Here is a 26,515-nt window from a genome sequence, read left to right on the forward strand (position 1 = left end):
GGTAGCACACTCAGCAGTGGCAGATAATCATGTTTATCATGTGTTAAACACAGTCTTGGATTAATTTTGAGCAATATTGAGCACAGCCTACAGGATTCTCAAAACGATATTGTAACGCTTTCTGTCTGCTATTAAATGAGCTGCAGGATTGTGAAAGGGAAGCGCAGGTGTGCACTGCGAGCACGACTTGACTGAGATGTGCCTTCAACAGAGCAGTCTGTGTGAAATAGGAACCAGAACAAGCTGGAATATGGGGAACAAGCTGCAAAGGAGGTGGTGGAATCATCGTCCCTGAAAGCATTCACAAAACGTGGAGACACTGAGGGACAGGGTTAGTGGGCACGGTGGTGGGTTGGACCAGATGGTCTTAGCGGTCTTTTCTTATGAAATAGCACTCAGTTGAGACTTTCCTCCAGCGGCTCTGACCCACAGCCGCTCCCTCAACGCCCGGCATCCCGAACCCGCGCGCTGGGAGCTCAGCGCTGCTCGGACGCGGTCGTGCCGCGGCCCTGTCCGTGCGACAGCGCCAATCCGGGCCTCCGTCCTCGCACTGCCAGCCTCGTTACTGTACTGTCGTACCCGGGGTGGCCGGAGTTCCTGGCTGAAGTCCTGCAAACACCCGTGTTTAACTGCACGCATGGGAGCAGCGCTGCCGAGCTCAATGGGACTATTCTGGAGCGTAAAATAATACCCTTGTCTCCCGTTTGGGAACTTGCTGAGACCTTCTATTTAGAGGGGCACTGCCGGGCTAAAATAATGCCTCTATTTAAAACGACGGCATCGCCCGGGCCCGCACGGTGTGGGTGGGGGGGGGGGGGGAGGATTGCCCCGCGGCGGTCCGGGTTCCCCACCCAGACGAGGACGGGGGGACGGGCAGACACCCAGGGAGACCGCTACGGTCCGCTCCGGGGATCCTCCCGATCTCCCGATGGCCCGCAGCCAGGCCGGTTTCACGACCCGCTCTCCCCAGTACTAAAGGGAGAGGGGCGCTGCCCAAGATGGAGGCCGCTGCTCCTCTGCCTCAGGTGCGACGGACCCGCGCGGCGGACGCAGCGCCGACCCCTCTCCTTCTTTCGTTCGCCGCGCGCGCTAGCGCAGGCGCGCTCCTTCCCCGCCCCCCGCGGGAGCGCGCGCCCCGGTACGGCGGGGCGGGGGCGGCGGGGAGGTGATAGGCGCGGGAGCGCGCCCGCCGCCGCTCTTCTCGCCGGGCTGCCGGGCGTGCGGCAGGAGGAGGCGCGCGGCCGCGGGTCTCCATCGACTGTCTCTGTGGCAGAGGGGCCACAGTTTCCCGTGAGTACCGGGCCATCCCCCTCACCCGGCCCCGACGGCGGGTTGCTAAGCAGGAGCTGCGCCCTGGGCCGGGCGCGGAGCGGAGCCCGGCGGCAGGTGCCCGGCTCGAAGCACCTGGCGGGGAGGCGGCGGCAGCTCGGGCCGCAGGTGCGGGAGGCGGGCGCCGTAGGTGGCCGCTGCTGGCGAGGAGGGGCGCGGCGGGCCCGGCTGTGCGGCTGCAGAGCGGCCCGGCTCGGCTCGTGGCGGCGATTCCACCCTGCGCGGCCCCCGCCCGGTGCCCGGAGGTCGCCATTTCGCGCTCGTCGGCGGCCGGGAGCTGTCTGTGCTGAAGTGCCGGCAGCGGTCGCCGCGCCACTCCGCCGGCGGCAGCCCCAGGTGAGCCCCGCTGCGCTCCCGGCAGGAACCGCCCCCGCACGGCTCTCCGTGCCGCCTCCCGCTGCTGCTGGCGGGGTAAGGGGTGAAGGGAGCCCGAGGGGGGTCGGGGTGCGCGTTGTCCTGGCGTCTGGTGGCATAGAAAATGGCAACGGGAGCGTGAGCAGCAGTGCACCTGCTCCCCGGTTATAAAGTCATCATTAAGTGAGCGTTCTGCTCAACTTTCCGGCACGGTGCTGTTAGTTCTGAAGTCTGAAATGCGTTTACGTTCCGTCTCGGGAGCCTGGGTTTAAGCGCTGTCCGATTAATGAGGGCGAGCTGTTTAAATATTGAAGCTCGCGGTATTCCAGCCCAGTCAGTAGGGCTGTTCCACACCAACAAATGCAGTGTGAGAGCAGTGTTGTTCCTTAGCTGGCTGAGTGGGGAGATTAAATAATGGAGAATGGGATGTGTTGCTCTGTGGTGAGATCTGCAGACTGTGGTCCTTCTGTTTGTAAATATCCTCTTCTTCATTCTTTCTTTAAATCACCCTTCTGTAGAGCCTAGAAGCCAACTGTCTGGCTTTCTGTTCCTGTGCTGTTGTATGCTTAGAAAAGGTGGATGAAACTGAAAAGAACTTCACTGAATCTAACAGGTGCAATATTAATTGTTTCAGCTACTTCCATTATTTGGCATGATCACTGTGGTTGCTTATGGGTCGTAATTGTATGGGACTGTGTGTGCAGTAGGTCAGTGTGCAACACCAGAAGGCATCTGGATTTCATGTTGAGTTGGAAAGTGGCGTAGGTGCCAAGAGATGCATCTGCAGGTGGTTTTTCTGGCAAACAGTATCAGCTGTCAGAGAGACCATAGAGTGACATACTACCTCAAAGCACACACAAGTCAGAAAGCTGACACTCTGATTTTTGCCTAATCTGATAATTTGTGTGTGCGTGCGCTTCATGCGTTTCACAGAATCATAGGGTTTGGAAGGGACCTCTGGAGAATATCTCGTCCAACCCCTACTAAAGCAGGTTCCCTACAGGTTATGGTAGGTTTCTTTAGTTGGTGTCTGTTCTTACTTTAGAATATGAACTGCAAAGCAAGAGATCAGAGTTGCTAAGGAACCAAAGTCTGTGGAAATTATTTATTTGAATTTAGAATTGATATTCTCTTGGGTGTTTAAAAACAGTTGTTGAAACTGTATCAATACGGTTAGCGAAGCGTGTTTTGCGAATACTGAATTTAAAAGCAAACCAAGCAAACCTGAACAGGAAATGGCTTAGTGGTGAGAGAACCCAGGATCCGTTGAATGAATTTGTATTCTGGATTGTGAAAAGGAGATTTAACTAAAGGAAAGCTGTACAGCTGTGTGTCAGCATCAGATGATGTGGCTGTGTGTACCAGCTGGTGCTAATGATGAGGCTAAAGCCCTCTTCATAACTCAGACTAAAGCCACAATTAATCATCCTCGCATTAGTACTTTGTTCTGTAATTAGTCTCACTGGTTACAGTAAAAATATTCAAAAGGGATCATGCTTAAGGTGAGGGAGATCACCAGAATCTGATCTTTAGTTATCGTTCCTAATCTCGCAGAAAGGGTGATGTTTATCACATTCACTGCAGAGCTGGTTTGCAAAAAAATGATTTTAGAGTGGAAATCTGACTTCCTAAAATGTTCTTTATTGTCAGGCATGAAATGAGGTAACAGACCCAGTGGTACTTACTCATATCTCCTAATAGCTCCATGTGCTTTGGTCTTTCTCTCTGGCACTCAGAAGGGCAGTGGCAGAAGCGTTAATAACCGAATTGCATTTTCCTGGAGTTAATGAGGCATCTCTCTAACTGACAGTCCTTATTGGTTTGAGGATTCCGATTTTGAGCCAGGAAAAGGTAATGCAAGTCTCCCTGTTCTTCTTGCTATGGTGAAGTGCATTTCCTTAGTACCTGGATATAAAATGTACTGTGTGTATTAAGGACTGGGGATTTGTTGGTAGAGCTCAGATGGCTCAGTCAGCCTGAAACCCAAATCTGCTGTTTGCAGCTGTGGAGCTGCTGTTCTCTTTTGTTTTATTTGGTTATCCCAAATCACCTTGGGCTGTAATTATTTACCTTCCAATATATCTGAAGTGTGCAACAAACATCCAATGAAAACCAAGTAGTGCAGTTTAAATTTGTCATTCTGTATGAAAAGAGTTTGTAAAATGGGAAGCTGTACAGAGACAGTACATGCCAGTAATGTAAGCCGAGGGAATAACGTGGGAGGCTGTCTGCTGGGCAATATGCAGTGAATCTGATTTTGCCCTCCTGAGTGGGCTGATAGTATTCAAAAAATTCTGTTATACTTTCTCTGCAGTGATAATTTGCTGCATTTTAAATTAGTGAATATGTTTATTGCCTATTTGCTTTAGTATTAAAGGTACTGTAACTTAATGGGTTTATGAATATTGTATTGTTTGGGTTTGCTTGTTTTTTTTTTTTAATATTAAATTTGGAAAGAGTTAATTGTTAATAATAAGGGTAGCATGATTTGCCTGATTTGCCTTGAGTTTTGCCCTATTGCTTGTATAGCAGAAAAATATAGTTGCAAGCTGCCTGCATTGCTTTCTTCCGAGCTACTGAGGGCTGGCTGGGCTTTCAGTTATTTACCTCCATAGAAAACTGGAAGGGAAAAAGTGAACAAAGGAGGTCTGTTTTGCCTGTCCCACTTGCTGGGCTGTTGTCTTTGCCCTTTTCAGTGAAGAAGGGGGTAGAGCTGGGTCAGAGTTGAAGAACACTGAAAAGGAATTCAAGTCTCATATTGAAATGTGAACGATAGCTTAGTTTGAGAGCTGAACGCGCTTGTTTGAGTTGGAGTTTTTCTATCTGTGGGAGCTGTAACTGACAGCTGGTGATGGACTGTTGTATTGACTGCTGCAAGGTGCAGCTAGATGTGCGCTCAGGCCCTGATTAAGACGCTCAGTAAACAAGTACATATCTGATGAGACGATTAATACCGGAGATAGTGATGCTAGACAGTGTGCAACACTAGACACTTGATTGTGCGAGTTAAGGGCAAGCCCCTGCAGCTGGCACACATTCAGGCTTGCTTGTCTAGCCTAATTGCATTGCAAATACCTCTCTGGATTGCTCTGTAGCTTCTCCCTTCTCCTAAGTGTTGAATAAGTACAGAAACGTTCATCTGGATCTTCTATTAACTGTTATAAGAGGCTTTCAGTTTTGTTTTGTTTTGCTGTATGAATCAGGATAAATGTATCTTACTATTCACTTTGTGAATGCGCTGTTTTCCTACACTGTTTTGGTTTTGAAATGGCTCGATTCATAATGTGATCACAGCTTTCCCCTTGTTAACTTTTTAGTATGGAAGCATATCAGCTTGAATTATAAAATGTTTCTGTAAGAGCTCACAGTACCCCCATTCTACTTTAAGCCACCAAACTTTATAGAAAAAGCAGCATTTCATGCAGAGCATCTCAGACGCACAAAAATAGCCAAGGGAGGAAAAAAAGGCCAGTTCAATTTATAAGGACGTGATAACTTTAAAAAACAGACACATTAGAAAGGATCTAGCTGTCTAGATGGTCAATTAGAGCGGACAAAATTAGCACTGATGTGGTGTCTGTAAATCCTTGTGTAAGGCTGCTGAATTTGGATGAGGTCTAGTGGGAATGCAGGTGTTCTCGTACTTGGTCTTCACTATTAGGTGTACGTGACCTTTTAATTTCCTCTGGTTTGAAGTGTGTAATTCTTACTGTTTATGTAATGTTTAACATCTTGTTTGAGGAAAACAAAAGTTACCTTGCATAACCAGGAAATTTTGAATCTGTCTTTGGCTGCATAATAGGCTCCCCTGATCAGTCCAAAGTGTTAACATACCACGTCCCTTTACTGTTACTGAAATGTGGGTCTGACAGTGCTTATTCATTAATAAGGATATTTGTGTGTGTGTGTGTCTTACTGAACTACAACTTTCATTTCCAAGTTCCTTGTATCTGTGTTCAATGTTGCATTTGTCCAACTTGACTCTGAGAGCTTGTGTGAAGGAGTTGCCTTTTCAGTGTCACAAACCTGTGGAGGTCTGTATATGTGTATGTAGGCATTGTGTATGGTCAACTAGTGCAAAAAACAGCTGTTGTGCAGGAAGTGGGGTTACAGAGTGCTTCTGCAGCTGGAGAAGAATGCCATGGATTTAACTGCATGTGTATAGGTATTGGTCAAGGGGAGCCTTCCAGCTGAAAGTTGTCCCGCAGCGTAGGTGAAGTAGTAGAAATGGATGAAATGCTAACAGAGAGGCTGACTGAGGTGATGAATTAGGAACAAAATCCACAAGGAGGACCACTATTTGAGTAAAAGGATGAAGAAAAAATGTTACAGAGTTTTTTTCATTAGGAAAAAAAGAAAAAAAAAAAGTGGTAGGAAGGAGGGAGTTGGGGAAAAAATATCACTGGAAGACTTAGATGAAAGGCAACAGTAGAATAGTAAGGGAACATACATGCAACTTGTGCACTTATTAAAAGGGATTTTCAAGAGTATTTTAAAATGCCAGATGGTTTAGTTTCATTTTACCAGTAGTCTAGCACACTACCTGTTACCCTTGGTGGTAGGGTAGGCAGTCCTCTTCCCTGCTCTGAGAGATTGTGTCTAGTAGGACTAAAAAGTGGAGTTCCCTATCCTGCTGCTGTTCACATCTCTAGGTTAATCCAAATACAGGAGGTATGGATGCCTTCCTCGTTCTGATCTCTGTGAAATAGGAGCAAGGCAAACATGTCGTTGCTATTCTTTGGGTGGGATAACGAGGTCTAGTGAGTAGGTTACTGCTGCTTTGGATAAGCTGGAGACTGTAAGTTCCTGCCCTCAGCCCACTCCACTTATGGAATAATACAGGAGTCTGTAGGCAAACTAAATACAACAGGAAGCTTCAGCCTATTGAGTTCTTGCTTCTCTCTTGAAAGCTGAAGGTATTTTCTCTCCTTCCTTAGTGAATTGGTAACTTTGTTGTCATTGTTACATACTATCAAATTCTGATTCTTGCTTGGGTGAGATGAGATGGTAATAGGCTGTGCTACCTATTTTACTGTTTTTTAATTTATTATGACTGTAGATATATATATAGTTTTTGCTGAAGCTCAGAAAAGGGAGCTGCATTCCTTTTCCATTCATTTCTTTCAAATTGTACGGGACTTGAGTGAGTTTACAACAGGGGAGAGAAAATAATAGAAATAGAGGCCTATTGTTATCCTTGTGTCTTGAAGCAGTAAGCTTTGTGTTCTGGGTCCAGCTGTTCTGAAGAGCTCTGTTTGCTATGGACTGTGAACCTTTTTAATTTGCCAACAATTCAATGGCTCCTGTGTAATTAGGTGTATCTTCCATTACTTTAGAGTGACAGGTTGTGAATTCATTTTTGAACAAAACGAAAATCCAGAGCAGGAAACTGTAATGCCAGAGTCCGTACCATAATGTGCCACACGGTCTTGTGGTTGTCGTGTTCTGAGTGATTTGTGGCTTTCTCTAAGGTGCAGTGGGAATCATTCTAGCATTGCAGTGGTCTTATGTGTAAGTCGTGATGACCAGGGCCTTGTCACGTGACAAGTTGGACTGGACATGGAGTTGTCCATCTGATGAAAAGATTCCAATTTCTATTGACCACAGTATTTGTGATTGGTCTATGCTAAAGTTCAGAGACTCCAAAAGGCAAGGAATTCCTGCAATGAAGGTGGAAGGGAAGGATATGTCCTTGGTTGGGGCTGTCACACGTAATTCATGGTTATCTGAAGTCTTTCTAATGCAAATGCCATGTTACTCTTGCCTGAGCATAGGTGTTTGGTTATGTTTGTAGGGGTTGATGAGGACAGTTACTGCTCATGATGACCCAGTCCAAGTAATGCTACAGGGGTGTCCTTGTGTGTTTGTGAAAGAACTCTCCTTATCAAAACTGGTTGTACTTTGTTTGACATGCTTTTCTCTGTTCTTGTGTAGGTTTTGGTTACATGCTTAATACAATAAACAAAACTAATTTCAGTGGTTTGTGTTCACATGCCAAATGTGTTTTGAATCATTTTGAAGATTGTGTGGCTTTTGGCATATCTAATGCCTTTAAAAACATCAAATAATGAAGGAGAGGGATCACCACCTACTGTTTCTCTGAAGATGAATGTTTAGAGATGGGAAAACAATTTTCTCTAGATTCTTCCTGGTTGTATAATACCATGGAAATAAGGAATTTGAATGACTGTCCCTCTGTTATGTGAAATAACACATCTGTTAGAAAAGCAGCGTTAATAACTGAGTAAAAGACAATGAGTTATCCTTGCTAATTGAATATTTTTGTCTGCATTGATCTTGCATGATTGATATGCAAAGATGCATCATAGAAATTTCGGTAGTAGTGTAAATCCGAAACCTTGATGTGCTCATCCTCTTTTAAACATCCAGCAAGAAGCTCAAGGTGGCTGGAAGCTAACATGTGGCAATTCTATAAAATGCATTTGTAACTTGGAGAAAAAAAAAAATATCTGGGAAACAGTGAAGGTGACCAGCAGAGGGCGGGCATATTGTTTATGGAGCACAAAATAAATCCTTAGGAAGGAGGTTGTCTATGCATGTGAAAATACAAGGAAATAGAAAGTGAATGAATAACAAAGTGTAAATGCATAGAATGTCTGAAGTATTACATAAATGCTATTATGTTTTGTTAGTATAAGATGAAAGTAAATATATCTGCTTATAACTGGTCTGTGGTTGTGCATTCATACAAAGGAAGCCAGAAAAACAGTTCATTATATCACTGAACCCAATAACTTTACTTAAAGTACATTTTCATGTCCATCATCATTTGAAAATGACAAGTATACCCCTTTCTCAATAGTTTTTCTCTTGCAGTTAAAGATTAATTTAATTCTGTCTTCTGTTATTGCAAAGATCTCCCAACATCTGCATGTTCTTCTACTGCTTTTTGTTATTAGCTACACTTAGGTCCTTTAGAACATGTAATTTTGCTGCTTAGAAAATATAATATGGAAAATATTTAACATTATAGACCTAAGTAGCCTTTTTCAGGAGTTCTGAACTGTAGTTTGTAATGAAAGGTGATGTTCAGTCATTTTAAGTAGCTTTCCTGCTACAAATGCAGGATCCTGATTAAAGCATGTTGTGTGTTTGCCTTTACTGTATCTTGCGCCTTCTCAAGTTACAGTGATGGTCACCTTTCTTGGAATTATTTTCTTCTAAGCTGCTTTATTAAGAAAAGCAACAATATTCTTTATCCTGTGGTTTCAAACTCACAGGATTTATTATTCTTTAGAAGCAAATCTTGAGAGTTTTCCTTGTTCTCTGAGGTCTTGATTCTGCTTGTTTTGGGAGTGAAGCATTGTCAAGATAATCTTAAATGCTGCCCTAGATTTCTAATTTCCCTGCTGTTGCTTCCAGCAGGCACATTTCTCTTAACAGCAGGGTTTCTGGAGAAGCTATTTCTATGGCTGTTTACAGATATCATTCTCAAAACTTTAACTGGATGAATTTTTCTCCCAGTTAGTTTTAAGATCTTATGTACTATGTATTACTTCACAATCTTCTCCTCCATTTGGCATTGAAATATGGAAGTTGGTTTTTCATAGCATTAAGGAAGATGCCCTGGCAGAATTGGCAGCATCAAATACTCAAGAGTATCACTGGAATTCATGATTTATTAAGATTTGCATCTTCATAGCTCAGTTGGCTAATGTGTCCTAGCTGCTTTTTTTTTTTTTTCTAACTAGAAGCTGAGCAGCATCCAAAAGTAAACCCAAGTTGCTCTGAATAATTGGTCTACTTTTGCACTTGGCTTTTCAATGCATTGTTGAAATTACGAGACTTCAGCTTCACAGGGGCTGAATTCTGCTGCTTAAATACAATGACAGGAAGACTACTGCTGAGAACATGATCTGTAGCTGGAAATGGTTGCCAGGATTAATCCAAACATTAGTATTAGTAGATTAGTAGTTTAATACATAATATAGATGCTTACATTTGTTTCTTTTCTCTTCTGTGAAGTTGAGAGACTGCCCTAAGAGTAAAGGATTTGTTTCTTTTCCCCCTTGCTTTGAAACACACACCAACAGATATTAGCTGTTGCTGTGAAAAACAGTTTCATATGGTAAGCTGAAGTAAATAACACCTGCCCTATTATTATTTTAGATGGGGAAGTGTCAAATTAAAAACTGCTATGCAACTTCCCAGCTTGACTGCTAACAAAAAGACATGAACTAGAATGAAGGAGACAAGGATAAGAAAGTCCTGAAACCTGAAGATGGTTTGGAAAATAGCTGAGTGAGAGGAGATAAAACAAAAGCTAATAGGTCTCTTGAACTACTTGCAAAAAGCAGTTAATAGAATGGAGCTATGATTGCTTGTTTACTAAAACAAAATATCAGGTTACTGTTTTAATGAATGAAGCTTGTAACTGTGAAGTAGTTTGCCAGTATGGACTGGCAAATAATTAAGTTAGTAAATTAAATACTACAAGAAATAATATGTTGGAAGACTGTTCTCATAAAGATTGTGATATTTCAGAGCAATTCCTAATATTACAGTGTGTTTTCTAGAGTGATTTTTGATTTCTCCCAAATACAAGATCATGGAATTCTTTAGTTGCATGCATATAGGTCAGATAAGGTACAAGTATTAAGCAAGTAACTTCTTATTCAGTGAAGCTAAGGCATGGGTGGTTTTTTTTTTTTTTTTTCAGCTTCATGGTATTAAAGTTAGGGATATCATTCCTTAGTCTGTCAAAGCAAAAAGAGCTGTGAGCAGATGCAGTTGCATTCTGCCCTTGCATACGCTTTAGAATGTACAAACTCGTGTATGAATTGTGTATTTTCTGACTATGGTTGGGAGTGCAGGGGGGACAGAAGGGTCTACTTTTCTTCAGTTGATACTGTGTTGTATAAGGACTCCACATTGACCTTGTGTGTCACCAGAAAGCACTGGGACTCTCTGAGCTCTTAGTCTTCAGCTTGTGGCCTGGGTGTGTGTCTTCTGTGGCAGGACTACTTGGGCTCTTGGCAGTTTGTGTAGTAGAAGTTGGAGAGTCACCTCAAGTAAGGCTGACTGAAGTGGGTAGTTCCTAGGTGCACAGGTGCCACATCTTCAGCTCAGTAACTGTAGAGGCTCAGGAGGCTATGGAGCTGCCTTACAAGAGGTTTTGAAAATTAGGAAGGTAGGGAATGTCAGCAGCAGGTTGGGCATTTGGGGCTGTAACTCGTGTTTTGGTCTCCCAAGCCGACTGTGTTCTAGCACCGTGCAGATATATAGGCAGCAGTATATAATATACCAAGGTGAATTATATCAGTATCATACAATTGACTTTATGCAGTAAAGCCGAGATCTGTACAGTAAAATTAGTAAGTTGGGAAGGGGCAGAATGCTGCCTCAACATTATAATTTGAGAAGAAAGAAGTCGAAGAAAGCTGTGCTGTAAAGGGGAGGGGCTCATTTCTCTAACATCTGGACTGCTGTCATCTTTTCTCAGGTAATACTGGAAAAAGGCTGTGTAGGAAAAAATGCAGCTCAAGCCGAGGGAATACCTGGAGTCATGCATGTTTTGAGACTAAAGGAGATTAGGAGGAAATACTGAGTTACCCCACTTCAAGGGTGAAATCACAAGCGTTGTCTTTCAGCATTCAAACTACAGAAGATGATCAGCTTGAAATGAGATCCTGCTGTTTAATTATGTGAGAATACTTAAATAGGTCACAAAACCAATATTGGTTGTTAAGAGAAAAATCACCTTTGCTATACAGTGTAAAAAGTCTTAACACGGGTCTCTCTTGTAAACTCGGTATAATATATGTTTAAGGTCTTAATAGTAGCAAAGCTGGAGTGGACTGCATCTTAACGAAAGAACCTGTTTCTCAAAAGATGCAGAATAATGTTGCTCTCTGATGTTGTGTGCTTTACTTATCCTGAATGGTAAAGGATGGAGCGAGATATCTGTTTCTGAAGGCATTTTTCTCCAATTTCAATATTAATTTTGTTTGATTAAAAAGGGACTAATTTTGATTGTGTTCATCTTGAATTCAAGTATGACTTGGAAATTAAAACTTACATATTTTAAGATATATTGTTGTTCAGTATTATTACTAAAATATATAAACTGATAGTTTTTTCAACACTAAATATCACTGGAAAAATATCCCATCGCTTTTTTGAGAGAACAGAAACTCAACTTTTGTAATGAAATTAAGTTTCTGAACGTTAATCCTCAACCAAAGACTTGTGCAGTATCCAGAAGGAAACACTTGCAATTCCTAAGTAGCATCCAGAAGACCATCACTGGGATTTCCTGTCTTCTTTATCCCTGTTTATACCATCTTAAGGTAGTAATTTTTACTTATTTTTACCTGCTATTCAGGCACAGGTGAGTATTTAATAGTAATTAATAGTGTGTAAATCTTACTTTGAATGCAGTTGTGTAATAGTAAGCATAGAACTATAAAACAGAACTTCAAGGTTCCTTTTAAGAAGACTTACAGTCTTAAATATAATTAGACAACCAGACTTTGAAGTAAATATTTTAAGCACTTTGCTGTATAATGACTCCAGAGTTTTCTTATAAAATATTCTGCTAATTTCTGTATGTTGATTGAGGCTGTGGTTGTCTAGCATGCTACTAGGCACAATCAAATGGTAATTGATGATTGCTGTTCAAAGACACAGTTAATGAGTACAAGGGGGTATGGTTTTATAGCACTTATGTTAAAAAAAACAAAAAACAAACAAACAAACAACAAAAAAAAACATTAAAGCTAGCTCCATTAAATATGTTAACATGTTTTTGTTCTACTGTTCTACACCAGAGTTTAAAAATACTCTGAAGGAACGTCTGCTTTTTGTATTTCACTTTCAGAAACATTTCATGTAACAAATCTAGCTTGTCAAAAGTGTTCTTTGCATTGAAGAAGCTAGATTTCAGTTTTTTAATCTTATTGGGGATGTGACATGGAAGGCTTCTATTTATACCCAGCTACTTTTAATTCTGAATAGAGCTCGTTACTGGAAAGCAAATAACTATGTTGTAAAGAAAATATCCTTCATGGATGGTTTAGCAAGATGGCAGCATTGTACGGCTTGGAGAGCCAGAATGGCCAGATTATCCACACTGGCTTCATCCTATGTGTGAATGAATGATATTCTGCTTATACTCAAATTATTAATTAGATTGATAAATCAATATCTGATGGCAGAAAAATGAGTTTTGACTTCGTTATATTTTCAAGAGAGGTGGGATGGGGGAAGGCTTCTTGTACTGCAACTGTCCTGAAAATTGTCAGTGGTTTTGATGTTACACTGGCAATTTGTAATGCTAGAAGTAGCACCATGCAGTAGCTTTTTATCTAAAGCTATCGGTTGTATTTATTTCTGCTTATTTTCCAACATATATTCAGGCCTGGGTCTCCCAGCACAAGAAAGATGTGGAGCTCTTGGAACAAGTCCAGAGGAGGGCACTGAGATGATCAGAGGGCTGGAGCACCTCTCCTATGAGGAAAGATTGAGGGAACTGGGCTTGTTTAGCTTGGAGAAGAGAAGGCTCTGGGGAGACCTCGTTGCAGCCTTCCAATCCTTGAAGGGAGCTTATAAACAGGAGAGGAAAGAAATGGCTGTTTATGAGGGTGGATAGTAATAGGACAAGGGGGAATGGTTTTAAACTGAGACAGGGGAGGTTTAGGTTAGATGTTAGGGGGAAGTTTTTCACTCAGAGGGTGGTGACGCACTGAACAGGTTGCCCAAGGAGGCTGTGGATGCCCCATCCCTGGAAGCATTCAAGGCCAGGCTGGATGTGGCTCTGGGCAGACTGGTCTCTAGTGCTTGGCAATCTTGCACATAGCAGGGGGGTTGAAACTAGATAATCATCGTGGTCGTTTTCAACCCAGGCCATTCTATGATTCTATGATATGGTTGCTGTTAGTTTATCTGGATTGGGGAATATAACCATTTTTCTGGTTATATGTTAACTGTACTATGAATATGGAAATGCTCAAATTGGCTTTCTTGTGAGGAAGTTTAAGCCAGAAAGCAATATTGTCTGATTTTTCAAGTCAGTTTTATTGGCTACGAGCAGGCAAATGTATTCAACATTATAACTGATCTCTTTTTTGCTCCATGTTATCTGACCCCTGGGTTGCTGTAAACTATGCTTTTTAAGGTTGGGCAAATGAAAGTGTGAATGTCACTTCACAAATAATGACAATATGGCACATCAGTTTTGGTTCCCAGTGGCTCCTAGGGTGCAGCTTCTATGCAGGAGATACTGCTATCCATCACTATCAATTCAAGACAGCCAGTATGAAGGTCATATCTCAAGATTGCTGTTGTGATCACATAACCATGTATTTAAAAGAACAAAAATAAAAAGCCAGCTTGGGTGGTTTGAGCTGCCATAGGAGTGATGAAACAGGTTAGATGGTCTAATCTGAAAACTTTTAAGTGGTAGATGTAGCCTTCACTCAAGAAATCCTGTCTGGGTAGTGTTTTAAAATAGTTGTTGGTGTTGTGATGCAGTGACCTTACTTCAAGTATTTTTGGGGGAGAAAAAAGAAATAAAAAAACAAGTCACCACACAGTTCTCTTTTTGTTCTTTTTTTTCTTCTCCCTCCATCTGGTGTCATTACTTAAAGAAAAAGCCTTTACATAAACTGGGAGTAGTGCCTCAAGGATTAATCTGAACCTTGGATTGGGCTTTTGACCACTTTGTCCTTTAGTTCAGTGAAGGTTTGGTTTTTAAAAAAAAAAAAAAAAAAAAAAAAGGTATTATGGCAGAATATTTAATCTGGAAACCATTAGGGAAGCAATACAAGTGCAGATGAAGTAGGCTTAATGTGACTTCCAATTTTGGGAAATGACTAGCATTTTCCTTGAGAAAGACAACGTAATCCTTTGTCTCCAAATAACTTTTTTAATACTGTTGCATTGTCAAACAGCTGTTTGTTTAAAATTGAAGTTAAAGTAAGTTGTTGGGTTCTGTTCCATAGAGTAATGCTCATGTGGAGTATCTAATCTCTCAATTCTTTACCGGATGGCAATAGAAGTCTTCAGCTGGATTAGATAAGATTCCCCAAAATGTTTGCTGTCATTTATGTGTGATCTGCTTCTGTTGGTTATGAAGACCTTACGTTCAAAATACTTCCCAGCTGTCTTGCACCAATAGAGAAGAATGCTGCCTAACCAGGAACAGCTTAGGCTGCCTTGGGATGTCTCTGGGAGTGCTGGATTCTCAACCTAGGGTTCTAGTAATGCATTTAAGGACATGATTAACTCTTCTCAGTTGGTCTGTGCGCAGCATGAGATGCCTGGGCAAACTTCAGGGGTCACTATAGTTCCCATTAGGAGAAGTTCCATAACCATTAGCCTGGGTCCTGGCCTTCCCAACTGCCTTCACGGCCATCAGCCACCAGTGCGCCCAGATTGATCCATGGGCTGCTCTGGGGGACATGACCCACTGCAGTGCTGAGTTAGTGTGCTGCATCTGCACACCAATGCAGGCCTGATACCTGGGACTTTAGTATAGAAGTGAAATAAAGGATCTGATGCAAACGTATGGGAAAAACAAAACAAAAAAACTTCTGAAAATATTTATTTATTTAAAATAGTAAATAGTAATACTGTTACTAAAGAGTAGTTTTTATACTGATGTTTATTACTAACTTTTATTATTACTACTTTTATTTATTACTACTATTACTTTACAGCCGTTGCCACTTACAGCATGTAATATTTCAAACAGAGAATTAATACAGCCTGTGAAATTTGAGGTCCTTTTTCTGATGGCAGCAATGGTTTAAAAAATGTTTTTATTTTATCAGGACAGTACAACAGTAAATTTAAGTAGCAGAATATGCAGAAAGCCTCTGTGCTTTCAGTTGATGAAGTCTCTGGGAGAGAGCTGCCATAAACCTATTCTTCTGCCTTAGGCATCTGCTTTTAGCTGCTGTCAGAGATGAGACCTGGGGCTAGATGGACCTTTGTGGTTATGCAAAGTGAATGCCAGGCTTGGTAGGACACATGGCACTTGTACTTGCAAATTATAGACTTTAACAAGCTAATGATTTGGAAAGCTACTGAACTCTGGAATACTTTTTGAGAAAAGTTAGTGTAATAATAGAACACATCTGTAAACTAAGCACAGAGTGTGTGCACGTATGTATGCTCAAGGTGAATTCCTGTTGGGCAGTGAGCCAGCCGCCTGAACACAACTTTGTTACAAGCATTTTGATTCTAAGTGAGAATAGGTACTCTCTGAAGACCAATCCAATGAAGTGTTTGTCTTAAATTAGAAGCGTTAAGGACCTTGAATCTCATTTGGAATTTGATCTGGTGATCAGCAGAGAGGAAGGCAGCAGTATAATCTAGGTGACTTCCAGTAGAGATATGGTATTGCTTTGGGGTGATATCAGTTTATTTTGGAGCAGGTCTAGAGTTTTCTATGAGTAGATGTTTCAGAGGTATTGGATGCTACGAAATGAACCACTGGTCAGAATTCAAGAGGTGTGATAGCATAAAGTTTAATATTAAACTTTCAAACTTGAAGTTACAGTTGGCTTTATTGATGGCAAACATTTGTGTTACTATACCATCCCGCACATATGTCAGTAATTCACCAAAATGCAAAATCAGACTCTGTTTTAATTTCATGGAACAAGTGATGGTTCTCTATATACTAAAAGATTAAACCTAGGTTCATATCGCTGTACTGTTATATGGATCTCTAATGATACAGAAGGTCTATTCATAAATTAAAGAAAAAGCTAAAAGCAGTTTTCAGTGCTTGAGTGCCATTCCTGTTTTGGATGTTGTATTTGTGAATAGAAGACATTGATTTGGTGTCACAAGTATTTTTTTAACAGGATTACAAAATACAAATAGCATTATGTAAGACAGATTACCTGTGGCTTTAATATAGGGTTGTTTTTAGGCCAGAGGCTATGTTTTGCTCAGTTATATGTTTGTTTATAACCAAGCACATTAGGATTAGGTTTAGCAGGATACTATTTTCAGGTTAAATTACTTCATCTTTTAGTTTAAAATTATGAACTTAAAGTCTGAATAACGATTTGTTTTCTTCAATTGTTTCCAATATGGATAGCTTCTTTGATCAGGATCGTTTAAAAACAACCTGACTTTTCAATGGTAAGTTTGCTTCTCTTCATTGAACCATAACTTCTTTTCTTGCAGAGAGCCACTTTATTCCAAAACCAACATTAAGACCTTATGTATTTCCTGTACATCAGTAAATATGTGGACAAAATGTCATTGCATATCAGATCAGTGAAATGTTGACTTTTTTTTTTTGTACTGAACTACAAGGAAAACCATACTAGCTGTTGAATCCCAAATAATTTATAAAAGGCTTCATGCACGCAGTGCTGCAAGTTCTTGACCTTTTAGTGAATGAAATTTCAGGAAGCTTACATAGCTGGCACAGAATAGCTTCATGTGACTCTACATTGTTGTCATTGCTTTATTCTCTGAATGCCTGAAATGTGCCACTCCCTCTTGGATGGGCAGAAGAAAGTCTTTTTACAAAGGTAGTGTTTCCTTTTGGAAAGCTGAAATCTTTGAAGTATTCAGAAATGGCCTCTGTTCACTACTAACCTACTAACAGATTGAGTTTAAAAGAAATAAAAAACCAACCCCTCCTCAAAAGAAACAAACAAAACCCCACAAAACAAAAAACAAACAAACCCCCCCCCAAAAAAAACTTTCAATTTTTCCATTTCCCCATGATTTATACTTAGTTTCATTCAAATATATTCACATCTTCTAGTTTGAGCACTGAGGTTTCTTCCAAAGCTTCTCTTACGCAGGCATTTTCCCACTAAGGAAAGATTTGGTAGTATTTTCTGAATGGCAAGATACATTTAGTGTACATGAAGGAAAAGGAGGAAGGGATTTAAGCAGTGGTGAAAAGTTATTGTTGCACCTATACAAACAAAAAATAGTTATAATTAGCATTTTAGGAAGATCTTTTGAAATTCCCTCACTTTATCGGTGTTCTTGTGTTGTGACTTTTTTTTATCTCTCATTACAGTGAGGCACTTTTCCCATTGGCTTAGTTTTCATTTCTGCAGAGCTCTGTTCTAGGAGTACTGAAACATGGCTTCCACATGTTGCAGGTGATAAGAAGTTTGAATGTTATGTAGGTAATCAGTCTACGTTCTTAGAAGATGAATTCTTGTAGCATTTTCAATTTGCCTTCTCTGGGCAGCATTTGCTGATGTGTTCCAGAGGGGATGATCCTTGTTTCTGAGAGATTTGAGAAGCAGGGTGCTGACTTTGAGGATTTTTGTGGTGGTGATAATTTCTGTGAAAAATTGGCTGGAGGGATATCTTAGGAAAAGTTCCTTTTGCGTGATTACATTCAAGTTATACCTCAAAGAGATAAAAATACAATGGAGTTTGAAGGTCGATGTTCTTTAAATACCAAGGAAGCAGCTGAGAAAGCCCGTGGCTTCCTGCTAAGCTCAGCTCTCTCTCTACCCCTCAGTTTTAAGTAGATAGGAATTAGTCCTGGAGACATTGTGCACTGAGTTATTAAATGACAATCTGATCAAGGACACAGCTGTGATTTGTATGACTTTCACATCTCTCTTTGAATATATGAGACTAGTGGGAGTGACATTCTCTTGTTGTCTTTATGGTCTCTTGTGGTCCTCAAGTGCTGAAAAGGAGAAGAGGGGTAGTATTTGGGAGGGGAGAATGAAATCTCTGTGAAATCATTTGTCAGCTTGCTCCAGGCAGTAGTCCAGTCATTTCCTTTAGTTTAAAATGAAATGTGGGTATTTCCATTGAAATGGGATTGTTCACAGTGGTGGCTGAGTGTATTTCAAAGTCTGTCCTCAAATGAGATTTTTTTTATAGTTTTCTTCTGTGCTCACACACTAACCCCAGACATTTTCTGTGTTCTCTTCTGATGGAATTTGAGCAAACAAAATTTTCTCAGTAGGTTATGTGACAAAAGTTATTAAAGTAAGTACATAAAGTTGTATTTTGAGGTGTCAGCTTTGAGATATCTCAAAAATACACACAATATAGACTAACCAAGCTTTGTGTCTGTTCTTGTTTGTTGTGCTATACCTATGAATCATGAGTTCTCGATGAGACCAGGCTGTTTGTTTCTTCTTAATCTGCATGGTTCAGAAATAAGGTGCTTAAGCAAGCTTTATAAAATATTAAAAAATAAATTGAAAGTGGGAGAGAATAGTAACAGCTGTATGATATGAACACTAATGTCTCCTCTGATGGTTTATCATTAGTGCACTTGTTAAACTTGATCAATAAAGCTGCTTCCTGTGGTAAATAATCCATGGAATATGGTGAAATAGGAGAAATGCATGCAATGGCAAGCTCTTCTCTGTATTATTACTCTCTTCCTGATACATCCTCAGCTGTTCTGAATGGGAAGGATAGAAAGAGAGACTACCTCTGTGAAGAGGTCTGTGCAGACCACAAATGTTTTCTGTGCTGAGCCTACTGAATTACTAAAAGGTGAAATGATAGGTGCTGAACACATACAGAACTTAGATAACTACCCAGGCCTTGTATAGTAGGAAATTATTGAAAATCTACATGTATTTTTACATATATAATTACATGGCAAGTTTTTTTTGTTGGCTTCTTTTTGTTCTGGAAGATTTATTTGCAGAATCCTTGGAATGGAGAAATCCTGTAGTTAATAAGGTGAGGAGGAATAAAACATTTGTTTGGAAAGCTGGTTTTTCATTTTCTACAGAAGTTATGTCTTGCGGTGACTTGTGTCTAGAACATTAAATTAAATTTTTCTGTAATATTTTCTTGGTGTTCTTTATTTTCAGAGTGAAGTCTGAATATTGCCCTTGTGTGTACATCCTCCCAGAAACAGAATTTTTACTGCAGTTGAAGTAAAACCTAAGTCCAACATTAGTTTTTTAAATCAGAAAACGTACTTTGTCATGTCTGGTGTTACTCTAGGCCTTACTAGAAGGATAGCTAAAACTACAATTTACGTTGATTCTGAATTCATCCATTCTGTAATTTGATGCAAGAATTCTCATGGGATTATAACCTCCTTCATAATGAACCAATTATAACTCAGTTTTCTTTTTTCTATCAATCATGGATGCATACTTTTTTTTTTCTGTGACATTTGGAATTATGAAGTCTTTGATTACAAGATTTCCTAGTCCTTATAGCAATGATCACAATAGATGATATATACAGATATATTTAATCTCCACATGTGTCTTGACATTTCTTGGTTTTGAATGCTTTCATCCCTGTCAAATTTGGTATTTATTAATGAAATAATTTAGTTTTAGGACTGATTTCCACCCTCTTCCTGCTTGCTCTGTCTCTCCTCCCCAGTTAAAAATAACTTATTAAAAATGTTTTTTAAAGACTTGTTGATTTTGGTTACTGATTAATCCTGAAGAATGAATAAGACTCTCTTGATCTAAAATAAAAGATCTATTGGCCTAACACAGCCTGAAGCTTCTCATGGGTGCTATATTCTCCAAAACTAAGTATGTCTGCCTGTCTTGCCTACAAGTGAAATCACGGTGATGAAACCAAGGGTTGGAGGTGATGTAGCCATTGGCTGTTACTGCTAGTTCTTGACCTTTCCAGTATGTACCCTCAAATGTGTGCGAGGGAATATGTGTGAAATGTCACCAAGATGGAACAGGAGAAAAAGAGTGGCGAGTGCTTCCTAAGGGATACTGCCAGTGAATGAAGTCGTCCTGTCCTCTATCGCCTATGGACTCACAAAGCTACATATGTTGGCTTCTGTCTCATTACTTTGTGTGACTCCTTATAGTCCTGTGTGCTGTCTCTTGGTCCCTCTGAGTGATCTGCAGAGTGCTTGTGCCACAGGCATGCCTAGTATGAAGCACAGATGCAAGGAGGAGGCTTGACTTCCTCAAGTCAGAAATTCTTTCCCTTTCTTCAGGCTGATACAGAGAGGGGATAAACATAATAGATAACTGTGAAGCGACACCTGTTGCTTTCCACCATGTCCTTACCCCCATCAGCTCATTTGAATGCCTCCTTTTCAGGAAGAACCAGTGGTAAGTCAGCTCCTGGATGGATTTAATCTTTGTTTGAAGAGGCAGAAATGGTCATGGGTTTGCTTTATGCTGTGGATATGTCAATACTCTGGCCTTGTTTCCTGAAGCTATTTAAAACCAGTGTGACCCAAACTATTGCTTACTCAGCCCATTCTAAGTACTCAGACAGTTAGCTATAGATAATATCACCTAATTCCACCATGAAACGATAGGGACTGGGTAGTGAAAAACCTCCTGACAAGAGCTGTTTTGCTTTGAATAATGCAAGCGCTGCATCCTCCCAATGAGCCCAGAGCTATTCCCCTGTAGCCACGGGTCTTTGTTACTGCTTCTGACAGTCTGCATGTCCTTTCAGCAGTGTGATTACCAGAGCATTGCTGCAGTCAGGCTGAAATGCGAGGTGATCATCTAGCTGATGCCGCTTGCTCCTGCGTATGGAAAGTTTCTACAAACGAAGGTTTAGCTGTCAGGCATGCTAATGGTCAGTAATAAGGTATTAAAAATACTTTTGCAGATCACTGCTTACTCCAGACCCTCTATCAGAAATATGAGGAAAAAACTATATCTCTCTATAATACAAGTGCTAAATGTATTGCAGGAGAAAGAATGTTTAGCCAAAAACAAACCCAAAACTTTTTTTTTTGGTGGCAGGCAGTGTCTTTAGTATGATCTCTTCCATAATCATTTTAAGAAAGCAGAGGTTGATTTTTCACCAGTTCATTGTTACTGATAAAGTAACTGTGTATTAAACTCAGATTTTCAGACCACTGTCTGTATCAGGAGGTATCTATTAAGTTTATACTGTGTTACTTCTGATAAGAGAAATAACAGATTTCATATAACAGTATATGAGGGAAAACTACAAGACTGGAAGATAATTTTCAAAAATATTGATTTCTAAATAAAGTATTTTTGTTCAGTACTAATGTAGCTTACTGAATTATTTTTAAATTATGTGAATACGTGGTTTAAAAGGAGTAGTAAGACAGTTTATAAACTCAAGCATAAACTTATTAGTGCAGTCAATTTTGATAAATAAACTGTTGGTGAGTGAAGCTACGCTCATAAATATGTGAGATAAAGCCAAATATACCTAATAGAAATATAAACTGTGATTATTTTAGCCTTCTTTCTCCTCAATTTTAGGCAATTCTGCTTGCTGATTAATGTATGTGGAAGGGAAGATGAGAAAGAAGGCAAGGTTGGATAAAGGCTGTTGCCTCATCTGGCTCACAGCTGGTGCCATCCCTTTAGGAGAGCTTTGATTGCAATAAGCACGTGCTTTAATTGCCCTGCAAGATGAAAAGGCTGGGGCATTCTATTAGCATCTCTCACATGACAAAATCAAAATACTGCTTTGTGTGTTTCTGAATATTGCTTTAGCTTTCAAATTTTTATTTAAAAATAAGTACTGCAGCTTCTAATTCCATGAATTTTACACTGCAGTGGTCCAGCAAATTGTGTTATCACTCTGGAACATTTAGTAAAAAGATCCTATTCTGAGGCTTAATAATTCCTGTCACGTTATTTTATCTTAAATATTTAAAAGTCTTTCTTGCTTTGTTTTTAAAGGACAATCCTAAGGTGATAATTTCCATGAATATCTTCCAAGTTGTTCTTTTTTTTTTTTTTTTTTCTTTCCTGACTGTAAGTGCATCTGTCAGCACACTTCAATACTTAGACATATTTTACAAACAGTTAAAGGATTAACTGGAAATACCTGCTCTTTAAATGTTGTGAAATCTGCTATGTCAGATTACAGGAGATTTCAATTTAACTACATGCTAGATGAGGAAAACGCCTTCTCTTCTTTTCTATGCTTGCTATCTGCTAATTTTGCACCAGTGTCCCCTGAGGACTCCGTAGTGTTGTAGACGAGTCATCTTGTAGTTTGGATCATCTTTGATTAATCTCTTCTGATGTGACTGAAAGTTGAGGAAGTGGGTTTTGAGGGATGGCAAATACAACACAGAAAATATAGATGTATCATGGATTTATGCTGTGTAAGCATGTTATGTTTCTCTTTTTTTCCCTAATTCTTGATTTGCTTTTTTTTTTCACTTAGTGATGAGGGCGGTGCTCATCTTTCTTAGAAGTAATAATTATAAACCTAGTATATCATTCTTCAATTTTTAGAAATTAATTCTGAATCTTTGCCTGAATTACTTCTGCTATTTTATTGTTTATGGCTTTATACTACAATTCCTTCCACTATTAATTGAGGTCAGTTCTTGTCTTTACTGTCACAGTTCTTTAGAAACAGTTTGGTCTTTCTCCAGATCATTTTTTAATAGATTGAGAAGTATAAGCCTGAGCACAAATCCCTACAGGATTCTGGACAGGTTCCTTCCGTTGTATGGCAGTAGTACCCAGTTAGAATTTTAAAACTACCCTTCATAGTAAAAGTAGAATCAGTAATGAAAACTCCAACCTAGTACTTGTTCATCTTCCTTATTTGATGGTGTAGTCTGTTCTTAGTAACTAGTGTTCAATAGCAGTAAATGCTAGTGGACGTTTGCTGTGTTCTCATTGCTGCTGTTTCAACCTTTTTTTGATTTTGTGTCTTAAAACACAGAGCACAGTAGTTACACGCCAGTTGCTCTAAGCTACTGAAACTTGGAACAGCGAATGGAGAAGAGAATGTACAGGAAGTTACATTAACGAAATCTTCATGTAGCAGCTTATAAATCACTATTTTTTTTTTCTTCCCCAAGAACTAATACTATATAGTAGAATTTTTTCAATTTTTATTTTATTTTATTTTAGTGTAAAGTATTTCGAAGTCTGACAGCTGATTTCTTTCATATATTTTGATGGTACAGCATCTCTAATGCTTAATTCATACTTCAAAGCAACCCTTTTATAACTTGGAAGGACACGTCCAGACTAGCACTTACAGTGATTAATATCAATTATTTTAACTACTGATTGCATAAATTCATATTTTGAAAGCATGTGACTTCTGTATATCAGAGAATGTGCCTATCGTTAAATAACCTTTAATACAGATGTTTGTCGCATTTCAGTGGTTAGATGTATGTTAATACTTGAAGATAATTGTCATTCTTTTTTTGGATGTTACTTGGCTTTGCACTGAAAGAGCAGAAAAACTAACATGTCTCAAACTTGTGAAATAGCAGGGCCAGGGTATCTGTGTGGAGTGATGACATGTCATTGTGGGTGTGTGAGCAGCTCCCAGAAACCTGGGTGTGGAGATGGGGCAAGCAGTGGCATGGATATGAGGAGAGCTTCCCAAAGGAGAAAGAGAGGATGGTTTCATTCAGTGTTTTCAATAAGCATGCTTGACTTTTGAATACATTTCTGACCTTTTATCAAAATGGCTATAACTTCAGGACAGTGTGACTACATTGTCCTTCTATGCACTCATGCTGAGAAAGCAGACTGATTCAGACTTCTGTTTAAATAGTTGCATGTGTAGAGGTTCTTCTGTTTTTGCAATGTGTCACTGGTTGAACTGGCAGTAATTCTGCTATAGTGTAATCTTTTGGTTCTGTACTTTTTCTTTTTTTCTCTTATGATTCAAGTTTCCAGTAAGTTGTAAATAGTCATCTTTGTTCTTTATTTCCCCCTCCTTCCCTTAGTCTCTGTAACTATAAGGGTTTCACTGGACAGGACAGTGAGAAAAAATGGACTGTTGGAGGAGCAGAAAATGAAACTTCAGAGCTCTCACAGGATAAGTAACTGGTAGTGACCAGATAACAAAAGATTTCTTTAAAAGAGTTGTGGGGAAGAAGTAGAGAGTGAGAAGTGTTTTCAGCTGTGTTGAGAGAAGGAACTGCAGATTAGAAAGTCATGGGGGGGTTGGGGGAAAAGGGAACCGGATTGTTGTAAGGAGAAAATTTGAAATAAGAACAAGAAAGTAACCTTTGTAGTGCAACTTCTCAACGCATTTATATGCTTTACATAGACATTTGCATAAGTGGTCATGGGATCTGAAGTCAACCTTTAGAACAAAATATGTTGTGCTTATTTCTGTATGTATTTCTGTTCGTTTGAGTTGACTTTTGAATGTGCAGATTTTTTCCCTACAGGAAGTTCAGATCAAATGGCAGCTTCAGTTCCTTCATTTGTAGTTATAGAGGGACATAGATCTAAACAGACAGAAAGAAAGCAGTAGCTTAATCAAAGTGGAATATGTGGAGGTTTTTTCAGTTCTGCTGTATGTGGAATTAAGATTAGAAAGGCTAAGGGTAGCATATAAATAAGAAATTGTCAGTAGAATCTGGAACAGTAGATTTAGACATCTGAACTAGATGAAAATATGCTTAAGTATTGCCCAAAGCTTGAATTAAGATGGCTTTGTCACCATCCTCTGAAAAAAGGCTGTGGAAGCGTGCTTACGTGGTTTATGCAGGTTAGCAGGGAGAATTCTTATTGCTGAGAAATTGTGTTGTAGATGTAGGATAAAGCTAAGAGACGGGATATTGCTTTTGTACAGATATTGTCTAAAAATACTTTTTGTAGTTGCAGCTTTCCTTTTTTTTTTTTCCCCTCCTTGTTTGCTTACGTAACACCACATCTCAGTAAATAAGTCTGATACCCTGTTTATTCTTAACACTTTATTACCAGAATTTTATTATGAACCAGAGCAGCAAATACTTTACTGATGGTGTCAGTGCTCTGGATGTGCTAAAGGTCTGAGTGCCCATGGATAACTAGAAAGGAAACAGTGGCCTTGATTACTGACAGACATCTCACTCCATCACCACCACCACCATCAGCCCAGTTTACTTGTGTGGTTGCGCTATGTGTGGTTCAGTTGTCCAATCAAGTAACAGGGGAAAACTTCAAAAATCAACCAGCAGGCAAAACCACCTTAGGCCTCTGACTGGAACAGTGTTCTCTAGCAGCATTAGCCACTTATAAAGTATTAATTACTCCTGCTAAGTGAAAGAATTCTATTTTCTTAAAATTTCCTGGTTTTCTGTGGCTAATTTTTACTCTAGTTAATATCAACAAGATGTTTCTATGAAAATGTATTACAGCTGACCTGTAAGAAAAAATGAGTTACCGTGGATGAGTTACTGTTTATTGTATGTTTTTTATATGAACATAATTTGAAATTGCCTACTATTTCCTGATTCCTTTGGCTTTTTTCACTCTACGTTGCACTTCTACCCTCAGGTTTGTGTTTATGTACTTTGAAAGGAAATGTAAAGATTCCACATTGTCTCTAGGGTGATAGCTGGATTTGAGAGAAGTTTATTCCTCCTTCTCTTTCTTATCAAAGAGATAAGCAATTAAAAACACAAAAGAAAATCCTTCTGTACCCTTTTTCTGGGTTGGATTCATTAAATGTGTAACAGGCCGTTGTAGCACCGTCTCTGTGATCATAGACATGATGATAGAAAATAGACTTGGCAGATCAAGGCAGTGTGATGAGCTGCTGAAGATGAATCTGTCCCACGTCTTTTCCCACTTTCCCTGAGGCAATTCTTCTCAGCACAGTAACCTATTTCCATCTTACTGGGCTATTTTGCAAATCTCATTAAAATATGATTAAAATGAAATGCAACAAAACTTATAAGACAAACTTGATTAGAAGATGAACTATTACATTCATATTACCCCTAGGTACTACTTGATAAGTATAATTTAAACTGTATTCGTATTTGAAAGCAATTATCTGTTCTAACTAAAACTTCATTTCTCAAAAGCATTTATTTTAATCTCAGGTTTTGGAAGATTTTAAATATCTTAATTTTCTTGGTAATTGATTTATGTTTATTAGAGCCAGAATTACTTTTTTTTTTTTTTTTTTTTTTTTTTTTTTTTTTTTT

The 26,515-nt window shown here is 39.6% G+C and overlaps 1 protein-coding gene across 1 annotated transcript in view; it reads left to right on the forward strand.

Moving 5' to 3' along the window:
* The first annotated feature begins 1,213 nt into the window (after nucleotides 1-1,213).
* Nucleotides 1,214-26,515, forward strand: part of NRCAM (neuronal cell adhesion molecule) — a 133,291-nt gene continuing 107,989 nt past the window's right edge. Inside the window, 1 exon segment of the mRNA XM_042815729.1 lies at nucleotides 1,214-1,290. The gene's annotated coding sequence lies outside the window, so the exon portion shown is untranslated.

This window comes from Centrocercus urophasianus, unplaced genomic scaffold, assembly GCF_019232065.1.
Source record: "Centrocercus urophasianus isolate 14NV4802_14NV808 unplaced genomic scaffold, USGS_Curo_1.0 seq_15, whole genome shotgun sequence".
Classification (NCBI taxonomy): Eukaryota; Metazoa; Chordata; class Aves; order Galliformes; family Phasianidae; genus Centrocercus; species Centrocercus urophasianus.